This window comes from Zootermopsis nevadensis, unplaced genomic scaffold (assembly GCF_977971745.1).
Source record: "Zootermopsis nevadensis isolate Lab colony 2312 unplaced genomic scaffold, Znev_1.0 Znev_ptg000037l, whole genome shotgun sequence".
Taxonomy (NCBI): domain Eukaryota; kingdom Metazoa; phylum Arthropoda; class Insecta; order Blattodea; family Termopsidae; genus Zootermopsis; species Zootermopsis nevadensis.
Genome location: NW_028259169.1, coordinates 8,596,328 through 8,614,914, shown reverse-complemented (window position 1 = coordinate 8,614,914; position 18,587 = coordinate 8,596,328). Strand labels below are relative to the sequence as shown.

Genomic DNA, 18,587 nt, shown 5'->3' with positions numbered 1-18,587 from the left:
TTCAAAAGGCTTCTCACCAGTGTGTATACGGTAATAATTTTTGAGAGGTTTGTACCACTGGTGTTACCGATCAGGCATTCGCGTTTAGTGAGCTTTGGCTGTGACGTAACAACATGGCGGATACGTTTCGTCAGAAAGAGTAGAGTAGAGTTTATTTACATTCCATAGATCCTTCTTAGGACTCAACCAAAGGATGTAGAACATGTCATTTCATACAATATACATACACTTCAGAACTTTCAACACAAGTACAAGAACGTATTTCACATATCAATGTACATAAATTTCAGATTCTGCAATACAAGTATGAAAAATAATTTTACAAATTAATATACATAAACCTCAGAATTTTATATATAAATACAAAACTTTCTTTGCATATACATAGATTATGGATATAAAGCTTAAACATTTTCAGCAGAGATGAAATCATCTACAGAATAGAAGGAGTGAGTGAAGAGGTAATCTTTCAATGCAGGCTTGAATACCTTTATATCATAATTTAGACTTTTAACTGTTGGTGGAAGATTATTAAACAATACCTGTATAGTACACCCCTTTCTGATATTTAGTAAAGTTAGCATTTGGCACATAATAGATCATGTTTACGTCTTGTATTTAAATTATGTACATCTGTATTTTTTTTTAAATTTATCCAAATTTTTCTTTGTTCTTTTATAATAAGTAATTCTTAATCTTAATTTACTTTGTTGTCACCATTTACAAGTTCTGTAAGAGTGGTTCCAGTCTTCTTGATTCTGCAATTCTCTTGCTCTTTATCATGTCATTATACTTATAACATCATTCACATGCTGGAAGCCTAGTTTACACTTCTAATTTTCAATGTTTGTATACCACCATTGGCATTTATTAAAGCAAGAGAAGGTGCTTCAATGTATATAGCCTCTGTGTGTGGGAGGCTATGATGCAGGACCTCCTTACCTGTTGATGAGCCACTTAAATTTGTACATATTAGTGTTTCACTTCTGGGTTCTAATACTAGGAAGTTTGTTACAAGAAATTAAAAGCTTCTTGTAGCAAGGATAATGGAGAGTTTATTGTAGTTTTTAGTAATTACATATACAGAGAATATTAACTAAGTTTTGAAACTTCCTGCACCTACATTTGAGATGCAATTATGGCCAAGCCAGGTTTATAAAATATAATTTTTATAAGAGAGTGTGAAGGTATGGGCTCAATTTATGTGGCTCGGTATACAGTCAAATGAACATGGTAATGAGCCTCTGGGTCCTAAAAAAAGGCAGATAATTACCTGTCACCAGCTGACTGACTATCAACTTCTCAAGGAGTCTGATTCATAGATTCAATGTGTATAGTTATTCTGTCAGATTCTATCTATTTCAAATCACAATATATCAGAAGTTGGTTCTACTTGGTGCTGGGTGCTCTGGTTGAGCTAGTTTAAGCCTTAAATGATTAAGTAGGGTTTTGTCCTCCCCTACTGTCACCTGAAGACAGAAATACAATGAACTTCTAAAGCATGTGGTTTTAAACAGAAATAAAACAGACAATGGACAAAGACCAACATAATAATTTTACACATTGTGTCACATCATCAGAAGCACATGAACTTCATCCATGGTTTTAGTTAAGAATGATTTGCTTAAGTGATGAATCCCAAATGAATATTATTTTGTGCAATAATGTTGTTACATACATAAGGATTACCTGACACAGAACAGAAAACTTATAAATTTAAGCTGGGTGCAGAGTTAACCCCTTCTTGTTCTACCATTTTGGGATCCAAATTCACTGTGACAGACACCATACCACATTCTGAGTCCTTTAATTCTGAGGACAATTAGTTCAGTATTTTGAAAGTATGTGGACTCCATCTTGTAATCTCTTGGGTCAGACTGTTTTGTTTAAAACTATCATCATATAAAAAACCTGTAAGACATAATAACATTCAGAGACATTATCAACATACCCATTAGGTTTCTTTAAATAAATGGAAGACAAACACCTGTGCCAGCTATATCTTGTTTACTGAATGGAAGTGAAACATTGCCATGACATTATACTTATTTTTTTAAATTGAAGGAGAGCAAGGATAACTCCCAAAAGTATAAAATAACTGAATTCATTATCTGCATAATATGATATTAAAATTTTTCCAACAAAACTTATATGAAGATAATTAGGTGGCACTTACATAAATGCCCACACACATGACATAAATGGACACAAGTGAGTATTATATTTTTGCTGGGGAAATACATTATTTTTTTAGTAAATGGAACATTAATTTGTACATTTTTATTAGGGCAATGTGACAGTGGCAATATATCTGGAATCATTAAACTGGGATTTGTTATGGAACTCATCTCGACACTGATGTAAAAACAAGAATGTGATGATGCAAGCTTACAGTGTCAATGGTGTTCTGTACCTGAAATAAAATGTTGTTATGCTTCAATAAGATATCCAGTGTACAAAATATATGTACACATTCTTACGATTTATGGCTTCAGGATGAAATACTTTTTGGTTTTTATTATATGGCTTGTCTGATCATATACAGAATTTTTTTTTGTCCAAATACCAGTATGTACTGGTATGGTCACATATTTTGCATCTTGTATTACATGCATATTCATGCCAGTTATATTCATACCAGAGGTATCGCTTCCCTTCTGCTCACTGAGTGACAAGTCTCCCTTCCTGGCAGGAGATGTTGAATAGAGCTGTCCAGATTGACCATGAGTGCCTCCTTGCTGATCATTATTGCGCTGGTTCTCTAGTTCAGCCAGGGACTTTGCCCCATATCCTGGATCACCTTGTTTATATCCAGAATAGTGCCTGTGTCATATAATAAATACATGTCCATGTTAGCTCAGTAAAAAAGAGGAAATCTTTAGAGAAAATTATTCAGGAGTTAATTTCAATGAGGAATTTGTCAATTAAGCCATTTCAAAAAGACATTTGTACAAAATTCACTGATTTTGATACAAATAAATCAGTTGGCACCAGACATACACTACTTATTAAAAACTACAAAGTGTGCACACCTAATGCATGGTCCTAATTTATCACTTACAGAAATAACATTTAATAACAATATTCACAGGTCTTTCACCAAAGTCATATCATGTAACAATCCAGTACTTCACACTTCATAGAAACTTCAAAATCCCTATGTGTAATTCTTTACAGAAAATCCTTGCAGCAAAAGTGTAAGCTATGATAATTGAGGTCACATGCATCAAGAACTCAATAAAAGCAATCTTCTCACAAATGGTCGGTAATGTAGCATTTGTACACTCCATTGGTAGGTACAGTAATAGCAAAGAAAACATTGCTGAACACTAGGAAATACCAGATTTTTTTTACAATATTCTTTCATAACTGAGGGTGTAATGCACAAAAATTCTGGTGGGATGAGCAACAAAAATGACAGTAAACCTTGTGTGCATTTACCCATTCAAATCTCACCAACTTAAACTTAAAAAAAGCATAAATAATATAGACAGAATTCCGAAGTGTCTACATTGATCCACTCATTCAGGTTCAAACATTTTATATGTGCTTCAGACAATGCATGAGAATAAATTAGTGGAAAAGAACTGTGTATATCCTTATAAAGTGCTTGAACAATTCTATGTGCCACACTTTCTACAAGAACACACAGCATTTACCTTCTATGGATGATGATACACACACACAGGTCTCATGCAGCTATGGTGCAGATGATTCCAGATATGATCGGAATTATCACATTTAAGTGAGCGTAAAATGTACCCTGCTGTTCCGACATGTCTGGCACCACTTCTGGAAGAATGGTTTCTGAAACAAATTGAATTCAGAAGGTGAATATTAATGTACAACTAAGTTATTTAAAAATAAATGTATTATACAATGGATTTACCTGAATTGTAGTTAGTCAGTAAATGACATTTACTGTTATTTCAGTTAAATGTGCAAATTCTCATATTGTAAATATTAGGGTACATTTACAATTTCAATATCAGAGTTGTATATCCCCACTGAAAAGTGCTATATTGATACCCACCACCTGTTCTTGTCTTTGTGGCAAACAGAAACTCTTGAACACTGGATCCTGCATCATTGTGTGCAGCAATTCGTACTGCATACCATGTAGCAGGAGTGAGATCAGGTATTACTAGCTCCTCCTGCTGAAGGTTGTTAGAAACTAGCGTCCATGTTTTCTGGCCCCGAGAACGATACTCCACAATAAAATACCGCAGTGGACAACCCCCACTAGGCCATGACTCCAGCAATAATGTGACTGATGTTGAGTTTACCAACAGAAGATCATCCTGTGCAGGAACTCGGGGTGCTGTGGACATTAAGATTGAAAGTCTGGGTGGGAGACAATATCCATGCAGTTTTATAGCATATTATTGTTATGTATGTAATGACATACCATAATAATCACATTAATTTTCAGCATTAGATAACTACATTTACAATATTCATTTTGACCAGCATACTTTTAACTTAACTCTGAAATAACACTTACGATCTGGGGTATATTACGTGTATACCTCCTCCTTTAGTGGTGGCAGTGACAACAGAACTTGGTTTCCCATTACCAACCGAGTTCACTGCTGTGAGGAAGAGCTGATAATTAGAGCCACACTTTACCCCATCCAGTGTGTATGTCTTCCGGTCTGGGTCCAGCACCACCTCCTGCCACTCCCCAGATTCTCATTTGTAGCTCAATGTGTATCCTGTGGGACAAAATAATAACAAAACTTCTAACTGACTGACTGACTGACAGACAGACTAAATGACGAACTTCTTGGAGAACAGCCAATCTTGAGGGGCTAAAAATTACTCATTTACTCAATAAATTCCTAATTTTTTATGGAACACAAAGGCTGATTGTCATGTACATGGCAGTCTTCAAGCCTTATTTATTACCTTTAGGTTAACATTTGATTTTACTCTCTCAGCTATAAACATTCACTATTGTTGGTCTGCACAGTACTGCCATCTAGCATGAAGAATTTTATGTTTTGAATGCTATTTTGATACTTGTGATGTTTCTCAGTGTTAAGTGGTTGTAATATAATAATAAAATTAACTTTTGTTAATGTAATATTCAGAATTTGGTTGCTATGTTTATAAGTTGAAGTGATTTTTATTGATGTGTATGTAGTAAGATGAGCCACAGTAGCTTCATCATTATAATGCTGACTACAGGCTGAAAAGCTGGGATTTAATTTCTATCAGGGGGCAAACAACTTTTCTCTTAGTCGCTGCATCCAAACTGGCTTTGGACCACACCCAATCTCCTCTCCAATGGGTACTGTAGGTAAAGTGGCCAGGCACCTCCATCTAGTGTTGAGGTGAAGAAAGAGTGAAGCTATACTACCCCACTACCTCACATGTCTTTATCATATGGTATATAATAAGTATCAATGACAACTTCACCTTTACCTATGAACATAATAGAATAATCCTTATAATGAGTTAAGATTTTTATTTTAAAGTTACATTCTTTTAGCAAAGCAGTAAAAGAATAATGCACAGCATGAGGGTTAAAACACTTCTGAAGCAGAACAGAAACCATGTCCACAAATTCAAATTCCTCCTTAAAACAACACAGTGTGGCACCATTTTTACTGTAACATTGTAACTGCGACTTGAGTCGGGCTATTCTTCCACCAATATATCAGGCAATTCTTTTTGTGCATGAAATAATGTAAAATTAAATTTTGACCCAGACTGGACTTATATTTTTTTTGTACTAGACCCTTAAATTTTTTTGTTTTCTTTTAATAACAAAAGAATGGAGTCACTTTCAAAAATTTTCTGATGATCAAATTGTGTTTAATACAATATACAAAATAAGGCACACAGAACTCACCAATTACTGGACTCCCACCATTATCTGGTAGTCTCCACTGCAGAGCCAGGCTGCAAGTTGTCGTGGCAGGTACAGACAGATGAGGTGCGCCAGGAGGAACTTGTACTATTATCTCGTATGTGATTTCATCTCGACCAAAAACATTCTCTGCCAAGCAGGAGTAGTTACCAGCATCTTCTGGCCTAAGTGGACCAAGTGTCAATACCCCATCTGGGAGCACTCGTTGATGCCTGTTCCCTGACGATGGGGTAATGAAGTTACCAGAGGGACCACGCCAATTACGATTAGGTTCAGGAAGACCCACGCCATGGCATACTAACATAATGCTCTTGACCTGCTCCTCCTACCACTCGTCGAGAAAACGAAGCTATCCGTGCTGGGACTGAAATAGTGAAGGAATAACCACATACTCTGACTAGAGATTAAGCAGTATACTTGTGTGACTGGTTGAAGAAATGAATTACATTTAAAAATGTAAAACCAAATAAAGAAACAATAAAACAGAACAATGGGTTTAACCCTTACTGATATAATGAAGATAGTAAATGACAATTTTTTCTGCAAAATAAAAAGCACAGCAAGTAGCACACCAGCTTCAGAACTTTCTTATCGGTAATGAATGTTAGAAAAATTCTTTGTCCATTTTATGATTCTTGATATTGAGGGTTTTTTTATTTATTTACAAGTTCCAAGAATCCAATAGTGGATATAGAACACGTCACAAACTCAAGTATAAAAACATAAAATACATACATTAAAAAAATTACATCTAGACAAGCAGCGTACTAAATTCAAGACAATATAATTAGTATTTTTATTACAATAGTTATCCAATTAAGTACTCATCCACAGTGTAAAACGAGTGAGTAATTAAGAAATGCCTTAATGCAACCTTGAACTTTTTAAAATTATTTGAGGTATTCTTAACCTCTGTGGGTAATTTATTAAATATCTTTATACCCGCATAGTGAACTCCTTTCTGATAAATAGTTAAATTGGCTTGGGGTAGATACAAATTTTGTCTCTGTCTAGTATCAATAGTATGAGAGTCAATGTTTGATGGAAAAAGAGTTTTGTTTTGTAATACAAACAGTAATAAAGAAAATATATATTGTGATGCCAACGGTAAGATATCTAATTCTTTGAATATATTTCTACACGATACTCTATTGCTACATCCCATCATTGTTCTAATTGCCTTTTTCTGAAGGAGAAAAATAGTGTAACTACGAGATGAATTTCCCCAGAAAATGATGCCATAGCTTATTAAGGAATGAAAGAAAGCATAATAAATTGTCTTTAGTACTGAAATAGACATATATGGTTTCATATTTCTAATTACATAGCAAGCCTTGCTCAATTTTTTAATAAGTAGATCAATATGATTCTTCCAAGTTAATGCACCATCAATCATAATTCCCAAGAATTTAGTACAGAAGATATTATTAATGAATTTATTATTATAACTTATTGTGACAGTATCTGACATTTTTCTCTTAATTTTAAAATTAATATAATGTGTCTTATTAAAGTTTAGTGATAATCTGTTCATTCTAAACCATCTATTTATATTTTCAAATGTTGCATGAATGTGTTTGTTAAAGTCGTTTGTATTAGAATGAGAAAATAGGATGCTAGTATCATCAGCAAAAATTATAGGTGTAGCAAGTTTAGTTATTATACTGGGTAAATCGTTTATGTATAAAAGAAACAACAAAGGTCCCAATATAGACCCTTGTGGAACTCCATATCTAACTTTAAGCCAATCCGAGGCTGTATTGTTACTGTCATTAGTATGTAATACTGTTCTAATGTATCTGTTATTTAAGTAAGATTCATAGAGTGCGTGATCTTTCCCATTGATACTTAAGTTTAAATAATAAAATGTCATGATCAACACAATCAAAAGCTTTTTCCAAATCACAGAAGATGCCTCCCACTATTTGTTTGTTATTCATGGCATTTAAAATCTCTGTAGTCAATTTATAGATTGCATTATCTGTTTTAATCCTTTCCTAAATCCATATTGTAAACAGGGAAATACTGAAAGATGCCACTTAATTGTTAAACCAAGGCATAGATAAAAGAAACAAATTATAAATATGTATTAATAAACATGCTGTGATTACATGAACTGACTTTGAAGAGCTTATGGGGTGGGGGGGGGGGAGTGAAAAATCTTCCAGCATCAGGAAGATAAGTGTGTGCACTTCACAAGAGAACTAGGTACAAACACTGAAAACTCACCTCTGGAGACTGGTGCTTGGGGAACCTTGATGCTGCTCTGTCCCTCTCCTATTATTGTGGAGGCAGTCACCCAGAATTCATATTGCTGGAATTCTTTGAGTCGACGAACTTCATAGGTCAGCTCTCTGTCACCAAACACAGTCTCCTTATGCTCATCCTGTGATGGAAATCAAGAAACATTGTTCCATGCAATAGCAGTGATGTCAGACTGCATATGTAAAATGGTGATATATGGAGATTATGGTGGAAGCAAAATCCTGGTAAGTGAGAGAGCTTAGAGATCACATTTGTTTTTAAATTACAGTGAAACAAGTCAAGGAATTGTTTCGTTATGTTTCTTCCTGCTACAATTTAGTCTTACTTCTGAGTTTATTGTAAATGCATGCAAAGGAAAATATCACACATTATGTACACTGACAGTTGCAGATTAGAGCAGCAACAATTTCAATAATGTTAGGGCGGAACCTAGGAAGCAGTAAAAAAACTTTTAATATTTAATTTATAAACAGGGGGAACAGTGGCGGCCCATCCATAAGAGCTCCAGAGCTCTTCTGGACTTACAAATAGTTAAAACATTGTCGAGCATGTATGGGTTTTCTCCTGATGCAAATTTACTTTTCATTTATTTATATAGTTATGTGTTGAAAGACTATTCTGAATTTTTCCCCTTGTGCAGCACTACCACTGCTCAGACTCACAAGCCGCCACTGAGGGTAATGGTAACATGGTAACATCAAAATTTCATTCATAAAGAAATTAAGATCAGATTAAATGTAGGAAATGCTTGCCACCCTTCTGCTATATAAATATTTGAAGACTGAAATATATAAATTAAACTAATTTTGTGTACTGTTTTTTATGGATGTGAAAATCACTCTCTCATATTAAAGGAAAAACAGACTGAGGCTGTTCCAGAATAGGGTGTTGAGGATAGCAGTCTAACTATAGAAGAACGAAGTTACAGGGACTGGAGAAAACTGCATTAGGATGATCAAATCAAGGAGCATGTAGCATGCACAAGAGATAAGTATTTCACAAAACATTCTAATTAAAAAATATTAAAGCAAGAGGCTAATTGGAAGATCTAAGTGTAGATGAAATTATAATCCTAAAATGGATCTTATCAAGCTAGGGTGTGAGGGAGTGGACTGGATTAATCTGGCAGGATAGGGATCGGTGGTAGGCTCTTGTAAATATGGTAATGAACCTTCAGGATCAGAGAAAGCAGGGAATCCACTGACCAGATAAGGAACTGCCAGGTTCTCAGTAAGGGCTTTCTTCATGATGTTCGTTAAACTATAAAAAAATTCATGCAGAGCATCTAAGTATGTCTTGTGCTTTTTGTAAAAATATTCTGAAGCTTACTTTGCGCAGCAATGAATGGTAGTACACATTGTACTTGATAATGTTGCCATTTGGTTCCAGCGGTCTTGTCCAGGCAACCATAATGCTGTCAGATGTCATTGCTAGTGCCTTGATTTGTTCAGGTGGACCTGGAACTGTAAGAAAAATAAACATTTTGGGAATAATTTTCTTAAAAAGGAAATCAAAACAAGAAAATATCAGATGGATAAGGGTAGGATCATTTACTGTAGACATTTCAGTGGAAGGATATCACATTATACTTTATCCTTACACAACACAGAATGTAAAAGTTATAGCTATTTTATTTTCACTAGGGGGACATAACTAAGTCTGTACAACCACTGTATAGAAAATAAATGACAGAGCAGACAGAATGTCTATTTTCTTCTTTCATGTCTGTGAGAGGTCTTACTTTGCCACGTATCACTTGCCATGTATCTTTAATTAACAGTTTTTCTCCTTAACAGATTAATAAAGTTTATACTTTCAGAATTTTCTTTCAGTTCTTTTGCTGACATATTAATTCATTACTTCCAATGCTAGCAAAAATGTTACTTTGTTATTACACTGTATACTGAATTAAAGACCCTGGAGTCTAATAATATATAATATAATGCAATACCTTCGCATGGGGAAACATAATACAATATAGCACTTCAATACTGACTATTATGTGTGCCAGAGGTTTTCAACCTGCAAACCTTCAATATATTTTGTGCAGTTTTCCCTAAGTTACCAATCCAAATGCCTGTATCATATCTTCCTTCCTGCTTTATAACAAGGCTTCCTAAAATGCCAAACCAACACAAATTAGCTCCAACTGTGAAATCCTAGTCTGATAAACTGTCCTTTTCCTAACACGGTGGCCCATGAAGAGTGAAAGGTGTCCCCATGTCTAAAAATGAGAACTCCTGATCTACACATAAGGAACTGTGAAGTTCAAAAATTTGAGATTTAAATCTGAATGTATGTAGGTAGGGTTAATTATGTTGCTTTGGTAGCAAAGAATATAATTTACCTTTACAAATATAGCAAACACAGTTGCAGACAAGCACTGTAAACTATCAACAATGTTCTATTTTCAATTAAAAGAGTTAGTAAGAATGTTCTTTTTGTTCATATAAAGCTCAGGGTTTAAAAAAAGACTAGAAGTATGTGATTTCACAGTAAATACTAGCTGTGTATAACATACCATCTTCCTCTGTGGTACAGTGGACTGGATTGGACCTGACTCCTTCACCAGCTGTAGTAAATGCCAGCACTCTCACACTGTAGTTTGCATACTTGGCCAAACCATGAAGATTTGTCTCAAGATTTGTTGTTTCCTTTATTTCCACATCTGATCCCATACCTAGAACATTGATTATATGCAGTTTGGAAATTATAACTCATTAGGGGAAATATAAAGTTACGCTGTACATTATTGTGGTAAATCTTTCATTCTTGTTGGAAAGTCTGTTTGAGGAGTATTTATTTGGATGATTTAGACATTACAATTTAGATGCTAAGGTGTTGGATCTTTAAAATTTTTGAGTAGGTTTTCATGCTTCTCACCTCCTTGAAAACTGATGTGCTTGTATAAAACATTGTAACCCTCAATGACTCCATTATGATGTTCAATTGGTGGTGGTTCCCTTCTCACTCGTACACTCTGTGGAGACAATGCAGAGCAGCGCAAGTCTTGTGGTGCCATGTCTGGAACTAAGATATATATATGTAAATTTGAAAATATTACACTTGGCAGTGTGGATGTAGAAAGCATGAGAAATTTAAAGTTATTTAGATTTGAATGTAATTTTCAATTGCATGAAAGTTACTCAGGGTAAAAATAGCAACAAATCACTTGATTTCATTAAAACCATCATGTAAATCATCGAACTTTTAGTTGATTTAGAGTTATACCTAATACTATCTTGTGGTAGTTCTGAGCTTACAATGTTTGGAAAACAGCATGTTATCTTGTTTCAAATAATTAAGTAGACATTCAGTCAGGAGCATATGAATGCCTGACATGCTTTCTGAAATTCCAGCTGTTTCATCATCCTAAATTTTGCCACTTTCAATTGTCTGATCTTAACCAGTGATCATAATCACTGCACATTGCTTGTAAACTGTCTGCTTCAAGGCCACCACACCAATTCTGCAGCAGATATTTTTCCTCATGAACACCCAACCATTTATTCTCTTCATTGTCTACAAATATTTGTTTTCATGACTGATTATGATAATTTGCTTTACCATACCCCAAACTTTCACTTTATATGCAACATCTAATGGTATAAGCTTCTTCTCGATAACATTTAACGTTGTTATTCTCATCTACTTTCTTTTGCATAAGTCCTGTTCAACAGTATATTTTCCTTACATTTTCATGAATAGCTCTAAAATGTTAAAATGAAACACCACTTACACACAATGTTTATAAATCTGACTATACACTCATAATTTTTGTCATACTGTCCCAAGAAGCGGCTGTTAACAGTTGATGCCTAAGAGACTGGCAGTATTGAAACAGGGTAGAAACAAAGGAAATGTAAAGCATATGGTGAGTGATACATTCTTGAAGGCCATAAAGGAGAAAGTCTGAAGGTGTGTGATGAAATAGAAGATGAAGTCCATGGCGTGCACAACTGAAATGTTTCAACATCTAAAGAGATGAGATCGAGGCACGTAATAATTTCTTTATATTTAGTTTACTGATTTATATAAAAAAACTATGACAAATTTGGAAATATAATTGTCTGCTTACAGATAATTGACAGCCTACTGTAATGTACAATGTTCATCTAAGCAAGCATTAGAAATGTTGTTCAAAATATGTTTCATAATATTTAATAGCATACTTCTAACCAAAGTGAGGGATGCATACCTGCCCAGCCACTATTTACAAATTACCTCAACTCTCTCAAAAACAGGTTGTAAAATGAAATACCGGTTCACAACATATAATGTTTACCTTTCTAAAGTTTGTAACATTTATCTGAAATATTTTTGGGTATTGTGAAAAATTCAAGAAGTTAAATATTCTGGTACAAGTTAAAAAAATTAATTTCATTATGCATTTTACTCAAGTCTTATAGTGTTATTACTGAGCCATCAAACAGTAAATGATGTATTGATATGTGCTTACACCCATTATATACCTTAAAACATGCTGCCATTCTGGATTACTTGTCAAAATAACCACATAAAAGTATAATTTATAAAATTACTTCAAACAGTTTAAAACTATGTATACCAAAAACTAGACATTTTTGATCACATAGCTTAACAGCACATAGAACTACAAAATATGGTGTGTGTGCATGGTGAGTCAACTTTAATTTATAACAATCTGACAATGTGCACAAGAAAACAAAAAGACATGCAATATTTACCTACCACCCTCCAATGTTGTTACAGACTGTGTTGGTGAGGCAGGGCCTGACCCCACCTGGTTGAATGCTCGCACTGTCACCTCGTAACAGGTGAACTGGTGTAGAGAGGTTAGTGTCACCTCCAAGCGGTGTCCTCTCACTGTACGCACTTGTTGAGGGGCTGTGGATGGAGCACTGTTTCCTGGTACCCCACTTGGTATCCCAGGATCTCTCCATTGGAGTAACTCACTAAGGGAGGCTGCATAGAGAAACAGCATGATATAATAATATGTATGCCATGACATGGATATAATTTACTGCATTCTATTTGGAATTACTCTCACCTTCCATTTTACCAGAAGTGACTCTGGACTTGTTGCGTCAACAGATATATCTATTGGGGGGCCACTGGGAGCTGTATAAATAAAGAAGATAACTCTGTTAGATAGTGAAGTGTTTAGCGAGTCCTTGAAAATTTCATCACTTCTATTATCCTCACCTTCCTGCAAAGTTAGGGCAAGAGTAGACTCACTGGGAGGCCCTGCCCCAACCTCATTGACAGCCAGTAGTCTCAACTTGTAGGATGTAGCAGGTCTCAAGGTACCCAAGCGGGCCTTGTGAATGTTGCCTCCAACAGTAACGTTGTTCCATGAACTCATTCCTCCACCCAGTGTGGTCTCCTCCTCACGAAACTGTATTACATAATGAGAGATAGGAGCATGACCTGAGTATGGTGCCCCCCATGAGACGCCCACCCACCGACTTCCCACTTCTTGCACGTCGACCCGTCCTGGGGCCTCTGGTGGCTCTGAAATTATTACAGGCAAATAACATGGTGTCATATGCTGTAAGATGAAATGAAAGAATGAAACAAAGGCACTCGGCTGCTCTCAGATGATTTTGTTTCATACTTAGTTACATAGCTAGTTACTACTCAGTTGTCTGTGATTGCCACTGACTACCAAATGACCACACACCATTTGCCTTATGACATGTAAAATGGAATTTTACTAACACAAAATTCATATTGATAAATGTATCACCTTTGACTGCGAGGTAAACTATCATCTCATCCTGACCAAAATCATTGGAAGCTGAGCAACGATATGGACCAGCATCTCTCCGAGCCAAAGAGTCCAAATGCAGTTCTGCTGTGACTCCATTGGGTGTCTGTCGTTCCGTAATCTGGGTGTGGGTAGGATTTAGAGGTCTGTGAGATGCTGACCATGCTACATGCAGGGGCAAATCTCCTTCCGCTTCACACACCAACACAATTCCTTCTCCTGCTACACCACTTTGGTTTACTGCCCGTGATCTAGAATATGTTGGAACTGAAAAGAAAATTTCTGATCATGAAACCTATTGAGACTGATGTGTAAATTATTCTGTAAAACTAATAAATTCATGTTCATATCAGTATTAAATGAAGCATCTGTCTGTTCAGTCGCTGGTCACCTTCGAAACCTGACAGAGAAAGAAATAATATACGCAAAAGCTTTATTAATGTATACCATGGAATAGAATTAAAAAATGTTTATACTGTTCGCTGTTACAGATGGAAAAATGAACTACTGTTTGGAAGTACTGGTAATGTTGTTTAAATTTTAATGCTGCAACAAACACAAGGAAGCACTGGCAGTATGTCCACACGAAATGATTCAATGACAGCTAAAGGGACAGTGGGTAAAACTGGGGCAGGTCCAGGAAGATGGCTGCAGATTTTATGTAGCTTTCAAAATAAACATATTTTGTAGAATGAATCCAACAGAAAAACAATATATGAGAGACCCTAAATGTTTTATAAAAATTACTATAACGATATAATTGCAAAATTGTCTGAAAATTATGAAGTATATACTCACCATTTACTCTTAGGAAAATAACCTTGCTAAGGCCAGACCCAATACCATTGCTAGCCTGACATGTGTAATGACCTTCATGTGATGGGTCAACCGTTCTGATCAGCACTGAACCATTACTTGAGATGACAAGTCGGGGACCAGACTCCAGGGTTATATAGTCACCAGGTTGTTCACCTGTAAAAATCTGAGTTTTTATATGGTAATTATGTTTATATTTACAAATTATGTACTTTATAACAATCAATATATTAATTATAGCAGTAGTTTAAGTGTTATGTAATATTTAAAGCCATCAGCCTCCCTCTCTTCATTAGACCATCCTTCCTTTTAAGTTTTAGAGGTTATTTGGAGTGACCCATATGTATTGGTAGCAGGTCAGTTATGCTAGGTTAGGTAATTTGTTTAAGATTCTGACACTTCAAAAATTATCCCTTACTACAATCACACTGACTGAAACTATGTCAAACCAAATGAACCTTTATAGCTGAAGCTTGTCTACATAATATTTAAGAATTTAGTTCATATTACAAAAAACAAAAACAAAAAAAAAACACTGTCACCATCACAATGATCAATTTCTGAATGCTGTTTTGGAATATATATACTGTTTACGCTGATAACGATACATAACCTATCAATACTAAATGCAAAGGTGCTGTCTGTTAAAGCAGCTGGTATGTATATTTACCACTTGACCTCAAAGGGTTAAGCCAACATGAGTTAGACTAGAATTAACAGTTTGAGTAATTTTCATTATGTATTAGGTTTTTCCTTTCTGAGATCTTATTTTTAAGAAAATACATAACCTCAATTTTTTTTTACATTATTCTAGAGACTTTTGATTATCGACTAGTGAGTGATAACTACTCCCTTTACTTCAGAAGTACTAATAACTCATAAAATGTAATGCACTTACGAGACTCCTCAGAAAATGGACTATGTCCAGAAGATAACCAGGAGTAATGACAAGCAACAGTTGTTGACATGTTCAAAAATCAAGAGAGTAATAATGTCACTAACCCTTGGCTTTCATCCATGTTATTATGGGTGTTGGAAAGCCACTGGCTTGACAGTGTAAAGACACAGGATGCTGGAACAATACTGAGATATCCTGGGGCCACTGCAACATAGAGCCTATATATATAGCCTAAACCATGTACTTAACTGTCAGAATCATTATGACAGGAATATAAATGTCACTTTCCCTTGGATTTTATTATTGTAGAAACTGAAAAGATGACAATTCTAACATAAATTTAGAATAACTAAAAAAAGTACGAGGCTCGTCCACAAAGTAAGTTTCCCTGGGGCCGTTTACAGAAACAAAACACAATTTCATGGAAATATTTATTGCAACAGATACAGCAAGTGTCCAGCTATTTTTCAACATATTCGCCACCGGAATTGAGACATTTGTCATACCGTGGGACCAACTTTTGAATACCTGTGTCGTAGAAGTCTGCCGCCTGGGATTGGAACCACTGTGTGACAACCATCTCCGCCTCTCTGTCATTCTCAAAACGCTGACGCTGACCGGACAGGAATTTCTTGAGGTGTAGGAAAAGATGGAAATCACTGGGAGCGAGGTCCGGGCTGTAGGGTGAATGATTAAACACCTCCCAGCTGAACTCCTGCAGGAGACTTGCTGTCCTTCGAGCCGTGTGCGGCCTAGCTTTATCACTGACCGCACTTCACAGTCGGCGGGAGCTAGAATAAGAACCTCCATCTTCAACAGCTGCAACGATGCTACTGTGAGAACGCGGGAAGTACCGTTAGTGCATGCGCCATGCTACGTCATTGCTCTATCACGTACGCACAGTCGCTTCGCGCAATATAAGGTTTGCTAGCTGTGGGACGAGTGGGAAACTTACTTTGAGGACGCGCCTCGTATTTACCGTATATACCGCTACCTACACCAGAATCCATCACCATCACAATTACCATTACCGCTGTTACCATTATTTTTATTACTACTACCGGATTAGCTCAGTCAGGCTGACTAGGGTCTCGACGATCTGGGTTCGATCCCCGACGGGGGCAGAGGATTTTTCCTCTAGCCTCTGCATACAGACCCGGCTCTGGGGCCCACCCAACCTCCTATCCAGTGGGTACCGGGATCCTTTCCCGGGGGTAAAACACGGCTGGGGCGTAATTCTAACCACTCACCCCTATCTAGTGCCGAGGTTAAGAATGAGAAGGAACTATCTAGCTCTCCCCCCAAGCGCCTAAAAGGCGTGTAGAGGGAAAGCTTTTCTACGTTCTTTAATTAACGTGTTTCTGGTATTCATCAAGCAGACTCTCGCCGGACTTTGTAGTTGTTTTTTTGGACCGTTTTAACCTTCCTCAGAACCTCACAAGAACTTAATAACTGCAACATATTCAGTCATTCTTTTTGAGAATACGTGACGCAGGGTATGCACTCATATTTCTCGCACATGCAAGGACTGTATTAATGTAAAGAAGTTATCAGATGTCCTTCGCAAAGGTATTGTTCGATACATATGCAAAGTGTAGTGGAAATATCTGGCTTCCTTACTTACGTATGTTGATTGATTAGATAATGAGGAGTAGTGACAGAGGGATAAAAAATATATTATTTATAAAGAACTAGTCATAATATTTGAAGACTACATTGTTTTTTGTTTATATATATATACCAATAACAGAGAGAATCTATCAAATTATAGAAAGCTTACAAAACACGAATTTTGCACGAACGTAAAAAAAAATACAAACCCTCAACACAATACATATAAATAATTTTAAAATGCTTCCTCCTTACTAATTATTAACAACAGACAAACTACGAAATCTGTCCAGTTATTAAAAAAATTTAATGTAGTCTCAAACATGTCATCCAACACGTAACACAAGTTTAGACATAAAAGATTTCAGTATCTTTAAATATTGGACAAATGACAAGGTGAGGCTACAGTGAACTGTTCATGTTGTGGAAGACTAAAAATGCAAACAAAATTTTAGTCGAGACATGTTTTGGAAAAATGTACATTTAGACAGGAGGGCAAAATTGTTAGGTGGACAGAACTGGTTAAATACTCGTCTAATGGCGGCCTGTAATATTTGCAGTACTGAACATTGTTTCTGCCTTCCAGATAATTTGTGAACGATGCAAAGGCAAATTGAATGAACGACATCAAAATGGAAAAAGAAAACAACTCAAACGCCTATTACAGACATAAAGGAGATTTCCCGTGTCTTGAAATCAGGTTCAATTTCTGAACACCTGTTGTGAATGCCTTCAAAATTTCATAGCTACAATCTGAATTTTCAGCCGCATTTCGTAACGTGCAGCTGGCAAGAACAAATTATATGACATTCACGTATAAACACGGTTTGATGACGTGGAAGTTGTAACTGAGAAAGAGAATTTCTGTGGTACAAATACCATTTCGGTGTGTATATACTCGACTGTACATTTAGCTTATTCCTCATCATTCTGGATAATTAACCTATTCATCTAGTAATTAATTCACTCGCAAGTTGGACACATTGCACTATATTCAGTCGGCACGCAGCTCCCAATCTTATCGATCTGTCTCAGTTATAATGCAAATTACACTTTTCATATCTGCTAAAGTAGTACAGTTTTGCTCGAAAATTTTTCCCCATACAGAATACTACTCGCGTTCATCAAGTAAACTCTACTGCTAATAAATATTCGAGTAACATTTTCGTAATTGGAATGCAAACAGGTATAAAGAAATTATCTTGGCCAAAATATCTTCACAACTGACTCTGAAGCGGCGAGCAAAGTATGTAAGTGTAAACATATTTTTTGGGACACCCTGTATATTCGCTACATAAGAAACGCTGTTCAGTGCTTACAAATCGTGAATAAAGGACAACAGGCGATAGAGATGCTGATGAATTGCAAATTGA

General features: G+C 35.9%; 1 protein-coding gene and 1 pseudogene across 2 annotated transcripts in view; both read right to left on the bottom strand.

Moving 5' to 3' along the window:
* Positions 1-1,029: 1,029 nt before the first annotated feature.
* LOC147871894 (cell adhesion molecule Dscam1-like) lies at positions 1,030-15,834 on the bottom strand (annotated as a pseudogene). The gene is made up of 16 exons (XR_015538162.1): positions 15,708-15,834; positions 14,688-14,861; positions 13,869-14,156; positions 13,325-13,633; positions 13,170-13,240; positions 12,851-13,084; positions 11,024-11,170; positions 10,662-10,820; positions 9,470-9,603; positions 8,105-8,261; positions 5,858-6,239; positions 4,530-4,715; positions 4,034-4,321; positions 3,660-3,807; positions 2,639-2,823; positions 1,030-1,911 (listed from the first exon to the last, which is right to left on the bottom strand). The product of XR_015538162.1 is annotated as a cell adhesion molecule Dscam1-like (transcript).
* Positions 15,733-18,587, bottom strand: part of LOC110839930 (uncharacterized) — a 30,094-nt gene continuing 27,239 nt past the window's right edge. Inside the window, exon 4 of the mRNA XM_087359904.1 lies at positions 15,733-15,807. The gene's annotated coding sequence lies outside the window, so the exon portion shown is untranslated. The remainder of the gene's footprint in view (positions 15,808-18,587) is intronic.